Source organism: Apium graveolens, chromosome 1 (assembly GCF_009905375.1).
Source record: "Apium graveolens cultivar Ventura chromosome 1, ASM990537v1, whole genome shotgun sequence".
NCBI lineage: Eukaryota > Viridiplantae > Streptophyta > Magnoliopsida > Apiales > Apiaceae > Apium > Apium graveolens.
This window is the reverse complement of record NC_133647.1, coordinates 153149677-153157904: the sequence shown is the minus strand read 5'-3', so window position 1 is coordinate 153157904 and position 8228 is coordinate 153149677.

The following is an 8228-nucleotide window of genomic DNA, read 5'->3' as shown; positions in this document are numbered from 1 at the left end:
CTTTTCTATATGACTTGATTTGTGACTTGTAGATATCCTGACTTAGAATATTTTTCCTAAACAGATTTATTCAACTCCAAGCTTCTTCACAATTTCTCTGAGGCATGATCTTTTTTATCTTCTTTCATAGTTTATTCTTAGACTTGATACCGTTTACAGAAAAATACTCCAGTCTAATCTTTAACTTTTTTACAGACTCAAGTGATACAGTATAAAATACAAATTTAGATTATCATACATCTAATTCCTAGGGTTGTCAATATGACTTAGTCTTATTATAGTACATGCATGTTTTGCACAACACAAATGATAAGGTATAAGCAACCCGGATAGACCCCAACCCAGATCTAGGGTGAGATAAGCTCAGTTGGGAGCCAAGACCCCCCTCTCCCGGAACAATCAGGTTAAGAGAGCCGATCTCAGATTGACAGCCGCGCCCAGGCCCAACCCGGAGACAGAATCACCTCACAGCTTGAATCCAACCCAGCTAGAATAGACTCGAGAGGGTCCCCCAAATACAGGCATACCCCACAACCCATCAAGAAAGGGCACATGTGCACGTGACAATGATAACTATCAACGACAAATAACTGAGGCAAGCGTGACACGCGTTAACATACCTTTGGGGCATCCTAAAGGTGGTCCTTACCTAGACACGTGTATGCAATCCATCCAAGCCAGGCGTCATCTGCCTCCAACAACGAACGACCTTGATATAAAGGTAACAGTCCTAAACCCTACCTTAGCGCTATAAATACCCCAAAAGGAAAGAGTTTAAGGGTTACACGCTCTATTACACACAGATATACACACACAGCCACCTGCCTTTTCTATCTATTTTCATCTTCCACAAGCGAGTTCTTATTCTCACACCAGAGGCACCGCGAGGCTCAAACCCTCCTCCGGTGTTGTTTTGCAGACTCCCCGCAACACCTACACCTCAACCACCGCAAGAAAGTTCAGACACGGCGTCGGAAGGAGCATATCCGCACATAGAGTTATCAACTATCACATATAGCAAAAAACCTTTGATAACTAATAAGCAAACTAAACTTTAGACATAGTTAAAATTATAGTTAATCCACAATATAAGAAAAGTACTGATTAAAAATATATTAACATCGTAATATCAATATAGTAATATGTTCAACTTTAAGACAGAGTTCCCGTTTGGGAAAATTTAAAATAAATATTTTTTAACTTAAAATGAATAAGTAACTTATAAGTAATAAGTAGATGAATGCTTATAAGTTATCTAATCTAAGTGTTTGGATAATTTTACTTAAAAGTTAGAATTTTATTTTACTTAAATGAACTAGAATAAATTATTTTTAAATATAATTATCTTAATTCGTGAATTTTATGTTAAATTGATATTAAAAAATATATTTTAAAACCAAAATTAATAAACAAATAAAAAATTAAAATAAGTTAAGAAAAAATATATTATTATTAATATTCAACTTATCAACTTTATAAATTAGGCAAAAATAAGTTATAATAAACTTATAACGTAAGTCCCCCAGAAACTAAAATCCGTTAAATTTCATACAAACAGAAGTAAATGACCAGGTTTGGATATAATAATTTATTTCTATTGCTGACAATCAAACCGTGAATGGAAGATGAAAAGATATTTGAAAAACCTTCACGTGTCGACCTTAATAAGAGGCCGAGAATGAGTTAATCCGCTGAGACTGATGTCATGTCCCATGTTTCTCCTCTTGCCTAAATTATTCTTGCAGAACTGTTGAAAATAGTTACAAAGATGTAAAGTTTAGTTTTTTGAAGTTCTTTTAAAAACCAATACAATTATTATAATATTTTTCGATAACTCAAAACATGATTAAAATATTAAGAAAATGAGCAAACACAAACAAAAAAAAATAGAAATTAGGAAACTATGGCTGATATTACAATGTATTTATTTAAGATACATAAGAATTAATAATATAATGAACCGCTTAGATAAGAAATATGCGACCACTTATAATATATATCTTAGTTCTCTTATTGTGCATATATTACAATAATAATGCATATGCTCTGTGTCACTTTAGCTCACGCTTAAATTCTATTTAGGGTATTTCTTTTCTTTCCTTTTTCTTTTTGCTTAGCTATTTAGAAAATACTGTTTTAAAATTTCTGTTTTTTATTTTATAGAGATAAATTGAGTGCTAACTTCTAAGTTACTAAGCAATATTCTAGCTGTAAAGTAAAAATTACAGGAGTGAAATGAACATGTAAAATGGTATATTCTCTCCTTTTACTAACATGTACCATATTATGCTCAAATAATTGTATGCTTGAATCTAATATAAAACATGGACTAATTAAGAGCCAGTCCACTTAATAAATTGGTAAATTAATTTAATTAGGCATTATCAGTAAAAAAATCTAACATGCTTTTGTTCAATATTGACAACTTAAATCTCACCTTGGCAAATTCTGATAATTAGGTCAAGACATGTTCCAGTCTCCCACTCTCCGTAAATCTATAATTTTGGATCTTTCTAGTCCAAAAAAAATTAGATAACAATTAAATTTTATAGAATAATTGAAATTATATTCTCTAATTTACAAAAGTATTTATCTATGATTACAAAGATGAGGCAAAAACACATGGATTGTTTAATAAAAATGTAACAAAAGATTTAACTTTAAAAGTTAATCACTATACAAATCAGGCTATTTACGACGGGTTTTTTGTACTGAAATTGTTGCAATTGAGGCATTTATGACGGAAAATTTTCATCATTTTTTCTCAAGTAGTAATTTCAGTTTTTCGTCACAAATTCCACTTTCGTCGTAAATTAGTGAACATGGACCCACTTCTTAATAAAATTAAAAAATGAACTTGAGATGGAACTAATTGTCGAATGGTTATAGCTAGCGACAAATTAAATGTCGCATTTTAGTCTAAGGGACCCACATTTAATACAATAATAATAGTATTTAAGGTGATAACATTCGTCAAATGTTGGTAACTTGGTAACTTATGACGGATTTGTCGTCGTATCTTAACAAATGGACTCACCTGATTTTTAAAATTTAAATCAAAATAAATAAATAAATATGAGTACTTACTAAATTGCGACGCTTTATGCTATGAACAGCCCTACAAAAACCTTTAAAATTGGAATATAATTTTTATGAAATGAATATTATAAAAATTCGAATATAATTTTTTAAAAAATTATAAAAATTCGAATATTAAATTTTTAATAAATTGGTTAAAACGTTCATTTTCTATAGTTGAAGCTCAAAATTGTAAAAAAAATTGTTTAAGGGTTTAAATAAAAAACCTGTTAAACTTTAATGATCAAAGTGCAATTAGAGACATGGTCAAATTACTTCTTTACCCCTGACGTATTTAACGGTGACGGCAAAACTAACGGAAAGGTGTGCAAAATGCAGTGCCTAAACTTGCATAGGATACAAAGTGCAATTGTTGAAATAAAGGTATCAAAGTGCCAATTATCCAAAATAAAGGGATAGAATATGCAATTTTCTCTAAATAAATAAATTAATATTAATTAATTAATTCAAAATTAATAAGAAATAACCAAACTAATCAAAATAAAAGTATATCAAATTTTACTCATTTCAGGTTATTATAGTTTAATATAGATTAGTCATTAGGAGCAGCTGCTATATCATGTAATGGTAGTAAAATGTTGTACTATACAATAATACTGCAGGATCCCCTCTTTCCCTTTAAAAATAAGTCTCATTCATGCCTAGGACAAACTGCAATTGTAGTGGGAGAGTACTTTGGAGCACAACTAATTCTTGATATGGAAGAAGAAAGGAAAAACTTTGAAACACCAAGGAAGCAAGCTTAGGCACCTAAGTAAACAGAAACAGAGAGGATTGTTTAGCACTTGACCATAAATCAATTAGATTTAGTATTTTGACAATTCATTGAATATATTCATAGATGCATTTATCACATACCACTACAACTCACACTGGAAAGAAGGAACCAAAATCATACTTAAGATTATCTCATTCAAAGCATCACCAACTAAGGTTGCCTCATTGTGGCAATTCAATGAAAAAATAAAAATTCACCAACCAAATGTATATGTATCTAACTCATGCATCTATGATATACCTAATGCCATAATTGTTTTGATCTACTGTTTCATTTAGAAAATGTGGATCCACCAAACCGCCTGTTATAGGTGAAATATAACTCATACTTTGGAATCATGATATCTTCATGCATTTTTCTACTTTGAATTAGTTTTTCTGGTAACTACAGTTTACATATGATAAAGAGTCCGGTTTTTCTATCCGATAATATATGCTTTGTCTACCAGAACACTAATTAAATAAATCCAGCTTGTCCACAAAGACGTTGATAGTGTGCTTAATTAGTATAAAGTCTGCATATTGTGACTTGTGAAAGAGAGATGCGTGAACCAAACTTACTAAATTGTTTGACAATCTTAAGGTAATGGTGTTAATTAAGATAGTAGCAGCAAATGCCATGTCTAAAAGGTCTAGTTATTGTGAGGACATGCAATTAAGCATTCTTATATACATTTCTGCATCTGCATATATAAACTGAATTAAATCTGCTTGAATATATGCAATTATCTATCTTTGTATAATCTGGCTCAGATATTGAAAGATGCTCCTTAAAGGCCACATTCCACAGGGTTAAAGACAGTTCTACTACTGTGAAATTTCGATCTAATTTCATCACAATAAATGTGTTAATTGTTTATGTACTTTGAGATATTTCCAATCTCCCTAACTGTGATAGGAGTACAAATGTTCAAATGAAATTCTGAAGTACTGTGAAGATCATGAAGGATTTATAACAAAATTGACCTTCTATCTTAATAGGGAAGCTAGTTATTAGAGGTTGTAGGCGGGTTTGATACTTTAGATAGAAACTAGTAGATAAGCCGTGGGAAACACGGCCTCAAAATATCAATATTTAATAATGATTATAAATTTTTTTAAATTTTTTTTATCAAAATATATAATAAATAAAATTTTACGATTATAGCAATTTTCATTTTTAAATTATATGCAACACTAAGTAATTGCATATTAAATTTCTTATTGTTAGCTGAATTTGTGTTTTTATATAGTTTGTGATTGCATAATTTTTTCTGATAAAATATTTATTATGTATGTATAAATTTGCAATTAGTGCTAAAATAGCATTCTGTAGGTATGAATCTAGAAATTACAATGTATATACGATTTTGTTTATATAAAAACAATATAAATATGTGGTATATAAGAATCAAAAAATGGGTAAAGTATTACATATAGAATTATAAGTCATATATGAATAAAAAGGAATAAAAATGTTATATTTAGAGTTATAGCAAGATTTAAAAAAGGGTGAAACCAAAAGTTCGTAAAACCGAAAAGAGGTGAAACCAAAGTATCTCTTAAAAGATGATTTTCTTATTAATTAATAATAATACTGTTTAATGGATTCCATTTTATTATTTTAATAAAAAATAAAAAAGAATTCTACGAAAAATAGAAATATCTTAATTATAATATGATTCCAATCTATATTTTGTTAAAAAATAACATAGAACTCTACATGAAAGAGAACTACAGGGGTGAAACCAAAATACCGCGTAATTGTATTAAGATGAAACTAAGTACCCTGTCAAGAAATAATGTGGAGTTCTACGAAAATAGAATTGCAATCATATTATGGTTTGAACAATTTTATTATTTTCTAAAGGTGAAACCAAAATACAATTTTTTATAATATTCATACCATTTTATTAAAATTGAATTCTACCAACAAATTAAAAAATTCTAAATTAAAAATTTCAATTTAAACACATGGCCTATTTACTTGGTCGTGATTTATATTTCTCGGAACCTATTTAGTTGAGTCAATTTATGAACTTATTTATTTTAAAATATAATAAAAAAATAGGATTCAAACCTATAAAAATAATAAAAAATTATGGCTTATAAAAAATTTAAAAATGAGTAAAAATAATAGATCTATTTAATTGAGTCAATTTATGAACTTATTTATTTTAAAATATAACTAAAAATAGGATTCAAACCTATAAAAATAATAAAAAATTATGGCTTATAAAAAATTAAAAATGAGTAAAAATAATACATATACAATTATAAGGCATATAGCAATCAAAAGGATAAAAATAATACACTTGGAGTTATAAAAGGTGAAAGCAAAAGGTGGTGGAACTAAAAAAATAGATGAATATATTTCGTTTATTAATAAAAAAACGGGTAAAAATAATACATATAGAATTATAAGTCATATAGGAATAAAAAAGGATAAAAATATTACACCTAAAGTTACACCATGAATCATAAAAACAAAAAAAATAAAAAACAAAAGGTGATATAACCAAAAAATAAGTGAAAAGCATAAAAAATTTATTAAGAAAGAAAAACGGGTAAAAATAGTATAATATATATAGAATTATAAGTCATATAGAAATCAAAAAGATAATAATAATACAGTTAGAGTTATAACATGAATGTGAAACCAAAAGGTGGTATACTAAAAAATAAGTGAAACTAAGTACCATTTGAAAGATACCCTACAATGCTCCTACAATGCCTGCACTAGCTCCTTTACAATAATAGTCCTTGTAATAAGAGATACACTGCAAACAGTAATTAACAAATAACAAGAATCGCAAGCAAACTGAGTTCAAGTTAAAACTAAGAAGCGATGAGCTATAGTCTTGCATAATTGCAAGTGTCTTGTTCATGTGACAAGGGTTTAATCATTTGTTATCAGTTTGTTCAGTTACGTAAATGGGGTCAAATACAATGAGTTTGGAGGCGATGTATGCACGTCTAGCATTGGAGGAGGAAGAAGGCGGAGAACAGATCGAAGGGGTAACCGAGAATACACAAAGACAAGCAACATTTGTGTTGATTGGAAGGTTTTTAACAGAGAAGAATATCAATTTTCAGGCCATGCAGAATGTGTTGGCATCCATCTGGAGACCTAGGGAGGGTATGGAGATTCATGATTTAGGTGGATTACGGTATTCATTCGTATTTTATCATTTTCTTGATTTACAAAAAGTCATTGAGGGGGGGCCATGGACTTTCGAACAAAACCTTCTGTTACATCACAAATTAGAAGCAAATGAGGATGCCCATTCAGTCCAGTTAAATAAAATGGAGATATGGGTTCAGATTTACGATCTACCTGTAGGCATGATGTCAGAGAAGTTACTGGAGAATGTAGGGAACTATGTGGGAACTTTTGTGAAGGCAGATTCTCAGAAAATTCATGGAGGGTGGAAAGTATTCTATCGTATTCGTGTTATAATGGACGTTGATAAGCCGATTAAGAGAAGAATGAAGCTCAAGAGGGAGGGAGGTGTATGGTCATGGATAAATTTTAAATACGAACGATTAAGTACGTTTTGTTTTGTATGTGGTTTGCTTGGACATTCTGACCGAGATTGTGGCATTGTCTATGCGAATCCTGATAAGACTATCGAGAGGTCATATGGGACGTGGTTACGAGCTCCTACTAGGGGGGGGAAGAATCAGAATATCGGAGCTCGGTGGTTACGTAATGGTGGGGATGGAGGACAGAATTGGCGTTCGAATTCCGGTGGAATTCAGGTACCAGGTAGTGCGGATCAGGCGAAAAATATGGGTGAGAGATTCATGGAGATAGACGGGCGAGTTACCGAAGTTAGTGGAGAGACAGGTGTAATACGGTTTGGCCAGTGTTCTCAACAGAGTGGACAACATAATTTGAGTGCTAAAATTATGGAAGGGATAGAGGTGAGCGGGAACATAAGTGAGGATGAGACAGTTGTCATGGATTCAAAACGAAAGAGGGGGAATGAGGATGTTATGGTAGATACAAGTGCGATAATTAATGTGGAGTCAAATGGGCTGGATATATCTAATGTCGGGCCAAAAAACTTGCTAGAGGCGGGACCTGTTGTGCAGGCCCGCCTACAACAATGAGTCTGTTATCGTGGAATTGTCGTGGGCTGGGTAAACCACGTACAATTCGGTTTTTAAAAGAGCTTACCTAACAAATAAAACCTAGTATTATTTTTCTATCAGAAACCTTATCAAAAAAGAAAAAAATAAGTGATTTATGTAAAGCTCTGAATTATGCTGATTGCTGGTCGGTTGATGCTCAAGGCCATAGTGGTGGAGTGGCGTTAATTTGGAGGAATGAAGGAGGGTGTGAGATAAAAGATGGGGGCACCCATTAC